The sequence below is a fragment of the Bos mutus genome, chromosome 9 (assembly GCF_027580195.1).
Source record: "Bos mutus isolate GX-2022 chromosome 9, NWIPB_WYAK_1.1, whole genome shotgun sequence".
Classification (NCBI taxonomy): domain Eukaryota; kingdom Metazoa; phylum Chordata; class Mammalia; order Artiodactyla; family Bovidae; genus Bos; species Bos mutus.
The window spans coordinates 72,622,324-72,632,032 of NC_091625.1; the positions used below are offsets into that span (position 1 = coordinate 72,622,324).

The following is a 9,709-nucleotide window of genomic DNA, read 5'->3' on the forward strand; positions in this document are numbered from 1 at the left end:
GATTGGTCTCCTTTAGGATGGACTGGTTGGATCTCCTTGCAGTCCAAGGGACTCTCAAGAGTCTTCTCCAACACCACAGTTCAAAAACAACAAGTCTTTGGTGCTCAGCTTTCTTCACAGTCCACTTCTCACATCTATACATGACCACTGGAAAAACCATAGCTTGACTAGATGGACCTTTGTTGGCAAAGTAATGTCTCTGCTTTTCAATATGCTATCTAGGTTGGTCATAACTTTCCTTCCAAGGAGTAAGTGTCTTTTAATTTCATGGCTGCAGTCACCATCTGCACTGATTTTGGAGCCCAGAAAAATAAAGTCTGACACTGTTTCCACTGTTTCCCCATCTATTTCCCATGAAGTGATGGGATCAGATGCCATGATCTTAGTTTTCTGAATGTTGAGCTTTAAGCCAACTTTTTCACTCTCCTCTTTCACTTTCATCAAGAGAGTTTTTAGTTCGTCTTCACTTTTTGCCATAAGGGTGGTGTCATCTGTGTATCTGAGGTTATTGATATTTCTCCTGGCAATCTTGATTCCAGCTTGTGTTTCTTCCAGCCCAGCATTTCTCATGATGTACTCTGCAGAGAAGTTAAATAAGCAGGGTGACAATATGCAGCCTTGTACTCCTTTTTACTATTTGGAACCAGTCTGTTGTTCCATGTCCAGTTCTAACTGTTGCTTCCTGACCTGTATATAGGTTTCTCAAGAGGCCGGTCAGGTGGTCTGGTATTCCCATCTCTTTCAGAATTTCCCACAGTTTATTGTGATCCACACAGTCAAAGGCTTTGGCATAGTCAATAAAACAGAAATAGAGGTTTTTCTTGAACTCTCTTGCTTTTTCAATGATCCAGCGGATGTTGGCAATTTGATCTCTGGTTCCTCTGCCTTTTCTAAAACCAGCTTGAACATCTGGAAGTTCACGGTTCATGTACTGCTGAAGCCTGGCTTGGAGAATTTTGAGCATTACTTTACTAGAGTGTGAGATGAGTGCAATTGTGTGGTGGTTTGAGCATTCTTTGGCATTGTCTTTATTTGGGATCCATTTAAGTATGTTTAAATATTTTTAATTTTATATTTAAATATTGGACAAGGCTTCTCACAAAAAATAGTTCTATGTCCCATTCTTTATCATTTACTCTATCCCTGTGACAACCATTTCCAACTTTCTTATAGCTTATTTCCCTCCATTTAAAAAAGTAGTATGTTTATGCTGCTTTTTCTTGATTTTTTCAATTTCAGATATTTTCATTAATTTCATATTGTGGATTATGAAAGTTTAACTATCTTTCATCCTTATCCAACTTTTTTTTTTAAATTTTATTTTATTTTTAAATTTTACAATATTGTATTTGTTTTGCCAAACATCGAAATGAATCTGCCACAGTAATACATGTGTTCCCCATCCTGAACCCTCCTCCCTCCTCCCTCCCCATACCATCCCTCTGAGTCGTCCCAGTGCACCAGCCCCAAGCATCCAGTATCGTGCATCGAACCTGGACTGGCAACTCGTTCTATATATATTATACGTATTTCAATGCCATTCTCCCAAATCATCCCACCCTCTCCCTCTCCCACAGAGTCCAAAAGACTGTTCTATACATCGTTGTCTCTTTTGCTGTCTTGTATACAAGATTATTGTTATCATCTTTCTAAATTCCATATATATGCGTTAGTATACTGTATTGGTGTTCTTCTTTCTGGCTTACTTCACTCTGTATAATAGGCTCCAGTTTCATCCACCTTATTAGAACTGATTCAAATGTATTCTTTTTAATGGCTGAGTAATACTCCATTGTGTATATGTACCACTGCTTTCTTATCCATTCATCTGCTGATGGACATCTAGGTTGCTTCCATGTCCTGGCTATTATAAACAGTGCTGAGATGAACATTGGGGTACACGTGTCTCTTTCCCTTCCGGTTTCCTCAGTGTGTATGCCCAGCAGTGGGATTGCTGGATCATAAGGCAGTTCTATTTCCAGTTTTTTAAGGAATCTCCACACTGTTCTCCATAGTGGCTGTACTAGTTTGCATTCCCACCAACAGTGTAAGAGGGTTCCCTTTTCTCCGCACCCTCTCCAGTATTTATTGCTTGTAGACTTTTGGATCGCAGCCATTCTGACTGGCGTGAAATGGTACCTCATAGTGGTTTTGATTTGCATTTCTCTGATAATGAGTGATGTTGAGCATCTTTTCATGTGTTTGTTAGCCATCTGTATGTCTTCTTTGGAGAAATGTCTATTTAGTTCTTTGGCCCATTTTTTTGACTGGGTCATTTATTTTTCTGGAATTGAGCTGTAGGAGTTGCTTGTATATTTTTGAGATTAGTTGCTTGTCAGTTGCTTCATTTGCTATTATTTTCTCCCATTCTGAAGGCTGTCTTTTCACCTTGCTTATAGTTTCCTTTGTTGTGCAGAAGCTTTTAAGTTTAATTAAGTCCCATTTGTTTATTTTTGCTTTTATTTCCAATATTCTGGGAGGTGGGTCATAGAGGATCCTGCTGTGATGTATGTCAGAGAGTGTTTTGCCTATGTTCTCCTCTAGGAGTTTTATAGTTTCTGGTCTTACGTTTAGATCTTTATCCACTTTGAGTTTATTTTTGTGTATGGTGTTAGAAAGTGATCTAGTTTCATTCTTTTACAAGTGGTTGACCAGTTTTCCCAGCACCACTTGTTAAAGAGATTGTCTTTAATCCATTGTATATTCTTGCCTCCTTTGTCAAAGATAAGGTGTCCATATGTGCGTGGACTTATCTCTGGGCTTTCTATTTTGTTCCATTGATCTATATTTCTGTCTTTGTGCCAGTACCATACTGTCTTGATGACTGTGGCTTTGTAGTAGAGCCTGAGGTCAGGTAGGTTGATTCCTCCAGTTCCATTCTTCTTTCTCAAGATCGCTTTGGCTATTCGAGGATTTTTGTATTTCCATACAAATTGTGAAATTATTTGTTCTAGCTCTGTGAAGAATACCGTTGGTAGCTTGATAGGGATTGCATTGAATCTATAAATTGCTTTGGATAGTATACTCATTTTCACTATATTGATTCTTCCAATCCATGAACATGGTATATTTCTCCATCTATTAGTGTCCTCTTTGATTTCTTTCACCAGTGTTTTATAGTTTTCTATATATAGGTCTTTAGTTTCTTTAGGTAGATATATTCCTAAGTATTTTATTCTTTCCGTTGCAATGGTGAATGGAATTGTTTCCTTAATTTCTCTTTCTGTTTTCTCATTATTAGTGTATAGGAATGCAAGGGATTTCTGTGTGTTGATTTTATATCCTGCAACTTTACTATAGTCATTGATTAGTTCTAGTAATTTTCTGGTGGAGTCTTTAGGGTTTTCTATGTAGAGGATCATGTCATCTGCAAATAGTGAGAGTTTTACTTCTTCTTTTCCAATTTGGATTCCTTTTATTTCTTTTTCTGCTCTGATTGCTGTGGCCAAAACTTCAAAAACTATGTTGAATAGTAATGGTGAAAGTAGGCACCCTTGCCTTGTTCCTGACTTTAGAGGAAATGCTTTCAATTTTTCACCATTGAGGATAATGTTTGCTGTGGGTTTGTCATAAATAGCTTTTATTATGTTGAGGTATGTTCCTTCTATTCCTGCTTTCTGGAGAGTTTTTATCATAAATGGATGTTGAATTTTGTCAAAGGCTTTCTCTGCATCTATTGAGATAATCATATGGTTTTTATTTTTCAATTTGTTAATGTGATGTATTACATTGATTGATTTGCGGATATTGAAGAATCCTTGCATCCCTGGGATAAAGCCCACTTGGTCATGGTGTATGATCTTTTTAATGTGTTGTTGGATTCTGATTGCTAGAATTTTGTTAAGGATTTTTGCATCTATGTTCATCAGTGATATTGGTCTGTAGTGTTCTTTTTTGTGGGATCTTTGTTAGGTTTTGGTATTAGGGTGATGGTGGCCTCAAAAAATATGGAACGCTTCACAAATTTGCTTGTCATCCTTGCGCAGGGGCCGTGCTAATCTTGTCTGTATTGTTCCAATTTTAGTATATGTGCTGCCGAAGCGAGCACCCTATCCCACTTTTCATGCATACTTTATTTCCTCATTTTCTCAGTGAATTGAGAGACTGTAACAATTGCTCACCCTAAAATAAATGAACTTTTAAAGGGCAAAATCCAAAGGACAAAGACTGCAGGTGAATTCACTGTGAAACTAATGAAACATGTTTCAGGGCACCTCTTCCTGGGCTCTGGGAGGTCTAGCTATGTGTTCATGTTGTCATATATTTTTGCAAGATTTGCAGAAGTAAGCCTTTTGTTTTTGTTTAATTTAAAATGCTGTGTCTTTCTACTCTGATTTCTCCTTCACCACAGTGTGCCTTATATTTGATGGTGACTGTGGTCATTTTTGAGATTGGGCTAAGGAAGTTTATTTGCTCCAGGATGCATATTCCTGTGTTCCTTTTTCCTTCTACTTGAAAAGTAGGAAGTAGAATTCTTTTTTTATATTTAGTCATCTAAAAATAAGAAAACCTGAATATATACATTAGCTGGTATATTAGCCTTGGAATCACCTTTCCTGTGCGTCCACTGACAGATTTTTAGTTCTTATCTGTGCACCTGTTCCTAAATATTTGGTGTCAAACAGCTAAATCATTTTAAATAACCAACTCAGCTTTCAGTCTTTCAGGCAGATACTGTGGAAAGAATCTCTCTGGATTAGACAGCAACTTGAATTTCAATGACTTGTATTGTTGGTAAATTATTCCATTTGCTCTGATTCATTTATCCTGGGAGAGAAAATGCAGTGTGCCTATCTCAACCTCCCCATGTACAACAGTACTGATTATTGGTATTGACCCCTTCCTTTTCTATCATTCTGCACTGCAATGGAATCAGTTTCAAAAGCTTTCAAATAGATTTTTATTTACTGAAGATTTTTGGCAACTGCTATCTGTATTATTTTATGCTTTTACCTCATTAAATAATTATACTGCTTGATTATTTATTATATTCCTATACCAAATGTGTTGGGGATTAGGAAGGCAGTGTTTATAACATACTCTTTATAGCTAATTAGGTAATCTATTGTTGAATTTTCTTTGCAGTATTTTCATTGACTTTTCTTGTTAGAATACTTTTCTTCTTGGGACATTTCAAGTGTAACACAGTCTCTCTTTGTCCCTTTTATGAAAATGTCAATAGAATAGCTCTAATATTTCCTTGAAGTTCACCCACATTATATCATTTTGGTTATATTTCCTTTTGTCTGAATTACTTCTTTGAATAAATATGACTTTTCACAATCTGATCAGCAAAAAGATATACTGAAGATAATGTGATTGATTGATACACATGATGGTTTTATCACTCTGATTGCCATGTAAGTGGTCCACAGCAAATGCTTAGTCTCAGAACAGATACTCCTGAACCAGGGACTAATTAAAGCAATGATCAGAGTATTTTTCAGATGATTTTCTTATGTATTTAAAGTGTGAATTGACATGACTAAGGAACACTCCCATCCTCCCAGTCTACCTCCCACTCACCCTTACCTTCATATATATATAAAAAAACCCTTCCATGATATCTTCTCTGATATTTTATCTTAATGCAAGGTATATCTCTGTATCTTGACTACAAAGACAACTAGTACCTATGTAACACTGTGGTCATGATACAGATAAGGACTGAAGCTGACAAGCTCTAGGCTTAAACAGCCCAATGGGAACACTGTACAACCTCTCCAACTTTTGGCAGGATTCAATACTGTGAAATTAGCATATTACAGCACTTCACTTTTAAGTAATGTAATAATCTCCAGGATGCTTATTTAGAAGGGAACAGCTTTACGTAATTGATTGCCAATCCTAAACTAAAGCTCATTATCAGACCAAACTCATACTCTTCTATGAACACATAAACCCACTTGGCCTTCTGGGCATAACTGGGCAGGAAATGACATGCTACTGGCAGAACCCTATTTCTTACATTCCAAGACCACACACAGCAAATAATTATAACTGATCACTGATTGAATCCTGTGTGTCATGTTTGCTTTACAGATTAATTTTATTTGGAATAGTATAATAAACTATCAGAATTATCCAAAGTATTACATGCTCTTTTTACAAATCTCTGTGATTTTTTTGGTAGTTATGACCAGGCCTTTGGTCTTAACTGAAATGCATTGCTAATAACTTACCATAGCACTTATTGTGTTCCAAGCATAAACAGTAATTTCTGGCACAAAGTAGGATTCCTTCTTTTCAGTCAAGCACACCAGCCATCCTGGGATCTCTTTGTTCCTGGGTCCTTTACCTTTAGCCTGAGACTCTTGCCTGAGAACAACTCAAATGTGGAAACCTTTAGAGTAACTCTTTGATGGCATCCTTGGGGACCTAAGCCACAGTTGAGGGGAAAAAGAACCATGGGTATGGAGGTTCCCTTAAAAAACTAAAAATAGAGTTACTATATGACCCATCAATCCCACTCCTGGGTGTATATATGGAAAAGGACTGTAATTCAAAGATACATGCAGCTCAGTGTTCATTTCAGCACTATTTACAATAGTCAAGACATGGAAGCAAACTAAATGTCCATCAACAGATGAATGGATAAAGAAGATGTGGTACCCACACGTATACATATATACAATGGAATAGTACTTGACCATAAAAAATAGAATAACGCTATTTGCAGTCACATGGATGGACTTAGAGATTATTACAATAAGCAAAGAATATCAGACAAAGACAAATATATGAAATTACTTACATGTGGAATCCAATAAAATAATACAAATGAACTTAATTACAAAACAGAAACAGACTCATAGACATAGAAAACAAACTTATGATTACCAAAGAGAAAAAGGTTGGGGGCAGGGATAAACTACAAGTTTGGTATTAATAGATACACACTACTATATATAAAATAGATAAACAACAAGTACTTACTGTATAGCACAGGGAACTATATTCAATATCTTATAATAACCTATAATGGAAAAGAGTCTGAAAAGAATATATGTATGAGTAATTAAATATACCTATAACTGAATCACTTTGCTGTACACTTGAAACATTGTAAATCAACTGTATCTCATTTTTTTTTTTTTTTTTAACCATGGTTGGTTTGAGTCAATTGATGCTACACAAAAGAGATGGAAAAAAGAATATAAGTCCTTCCACTGTGAAGAAACAGTTCACACTAGGATAGAAATGGGTAACAGTGGTGGGGAATGAGGTAATTTTAAGACACTCTTGAGGCAAAAATTAATATTCTCCAAAGTATTTTGGTAACAGGCACATTTTAAATTTTCCTGTGTAAGTGGGTTTTTGCAAATCAGTAACTAAGCCCAGAGGTCTGAGATTATGGGAACAAATCTAGTTTGCTTTATATGGTTTCCATAAACCTTAAAATATTACTGTGAGAGGAAGAAAAGTTCATGGCTTTAATCTATGAGCATCACTGTGTGGTAGATCTAGAAGGTTTTATAGGATATCTTAGGGTTCTCAGACAAGATGAAGTCACTTCTTCCTTTACATGACAGATAAACAGGCTTTCCTTGGATTGCACAAAGTTTAAGGATTGTAGTCTAAAGGAAAGTGGCTAGACATTTTGTACAAAATAATGATATTGGATTTGCAGCTAAATGGGTTTGGACTTAGTTGGAAGTTGGCTGGGCAATGAACTGAGTGTGTCTGTCCTTTACAGATGATTTCTCTACAAAAATAGCTGGCGGCAAAGATGTGGTCTTGTTTGAGTTCAGTCTCACATTAGTGAAAGACTCTAGAAAATACAGGGAACTAGTGAAAAAAAGATACGTGTTCTTTGGGGATATCATAACATGTTTACTTCAGCTCTTTCTTTAATCCAGTAAAAGTATTGGCAAAATGTTTGGTATTTGAGGCAGGGTGGTGGGAGTTCAGTCACGATGTAACTAAAAATGGTGGGAAAACCAGTTTGAATAAAATGAGTTCCAATTTGAACCTTTGCCCGTGCCTGGAACTAAAACTAAGTCAACCCACTGTTAAGTATCAAAAATGTTGAGTCATTAGCCTCATTTTTATTTCATCTGTTTCAGAATATTTATATATATCTGCTTTTCTTTGTCGGATACGACTGAAGCGACTTAGCAGCAGCAGCAGCAGCAGCTTTTCTTTATACTCTTGAAAAATAGACTGGCTTGTGGTTTATGGGGTGCAGTTCTTAGCTTGCCCTACATCCTCCTGAACTTTAAAGGGATAAATATTAAATAAAAATTCTTATCAAAATATACTGATAAATTCAGATGTTTTTATTTGATTCCCAATACACTTCTCAGAATTCTTCTATGATTGTTTATATATATTCTGGAAGTAGTTAACTGCAATGAAATCTGCTTTGGTGGGTTTCATTTGAGAGACCATTGAATAATGGAGGGGTGAAACATACTTTGTATGAGTCCCAAAGCCACTGAGTAAGCACGAATTTTTCAGCACTGCAAAGTAAAGCTTTTCTGATCATCTAATTCTGTCTCCCTCTTTCCTTTTTCACATGAGAATATTACTTTTCAAACTTTTTGATTTCCCTTTAGATCACCTCAGAGAGGCAAGCTATCTCAGAGAAAATCTGCCCCAATCTGAGATAATGACCACTACAAAAACCCTTATCAGAACTGGGTAGAGAGAAGTTAACTGTGTGAAAGAGAACCTCAAGCGGGGAAATGATTAATTCATGTCAAAAGCAGGACTAAAGTTATTAACATATATCTCTGGATATGTCAAGCAGCCATCCATTAGTCAGTCTGAAGAACCCCTTCTAAGAAGTACTGCCCATTAAAAGGATGACTACATCTTCTGAATAGAGAAGGTATAAAGGAATTCAGGGGGTCCAAAGTATTTATTGCTTTTTATAGAAATAGGCTCATTTGGCGGGACTTCCCTCCGGCCGCACCCCACGTGCTTCCGCCCTGCCCCGGCTGTGCGCGGAGCTAGGAGGCCTGCAGGAGATCTCTTCCAGGGCGCAGTGCTGAGATGGACCCACTCAGGGCCTAGCTGGCCGCAGAGCTGGAGTAGAGATGGCCGACATGTACAACAGAATGACCAGTGCCTACCACCGGAAGTGCATGCCTCCCCACTACAAGGAAGCAGAGCTGTCCAAGGGCGAGTCCGTGTGCCTGGACCCGTATGCCTCCAAGTACCTGGACATCCATGAGTGCATGGGCAAGAAGTTGACAGAGTTGTCTATGCAGGATGAGGAGCTGTTGAAGAGGGTGCAGCAGAGTTCTGGGCCTGTGTGAGGTGCTCGACAGTACACCCTAAGGTGCACCCCATCCTTTCCCACTTGTCTAATAAAAGTGCCCCCCACCCCACTCCCCGCCTTGGGTGTCACCTGTGAAGACTGCCAGGCCTGGGCTCCTTCCGGAGAGTCTCCAGGAGCCTGGATGTATGATGGAACCCTTTCTTGGGTGGGGAAGGGTATTTGTCACACTGGCCTGTGACTGTGTGTGTGAATGTATATATATATTATATATTAAAACAAATTTGTTGACACCAAAAAAAAGAAAGAAAGAAATAGGCTCATTTATGGCCAATTTTACTTTAGCAAAGTAAGATACATTGAAATCCCACTTCCTCTCTGCCACACGCATGTGCATGTGTGCTTGCGTGCACCCGCTCACACACACAGGAGTATTACTCAACCCTAAAAGAAGAATGACGTCTTGCCATTTGCAACAACATGGCT

At 37.7% G+C, this 9,709-nt stretch overlaps 1 non-coding gene and 1 pseudogene across 1 annotated transcript; one reads left to right on the plus strand and one right to left on the minus strand.

Annotated features, from left to right (window-relative positions):
• Window positions 1-3,941: 3,941 nt before the first annotated feature.
• LOC138989279 (U6 spliceosomal RNA) lies at window positions 3,942-4,048 on the minus strand. Its single transcript, XR_011465518.1, has one exon. It is a non-coding gene; the product is annotated as a U6 spliceosomal RNA (small nuclear RNA).
• Window positions 4,049-8,997: 4,949 nt separating this feature from the next.
• Window positions 8,998-9,263, plus strand: LOC102272904 (mitochondrial import inner membrane translocase subunit Tim10 pseudogene; annotated as a pseudogene).
• The last annotated feature ends 446 nt before the right edge of the window (window positions 9,264-9,709 follow it).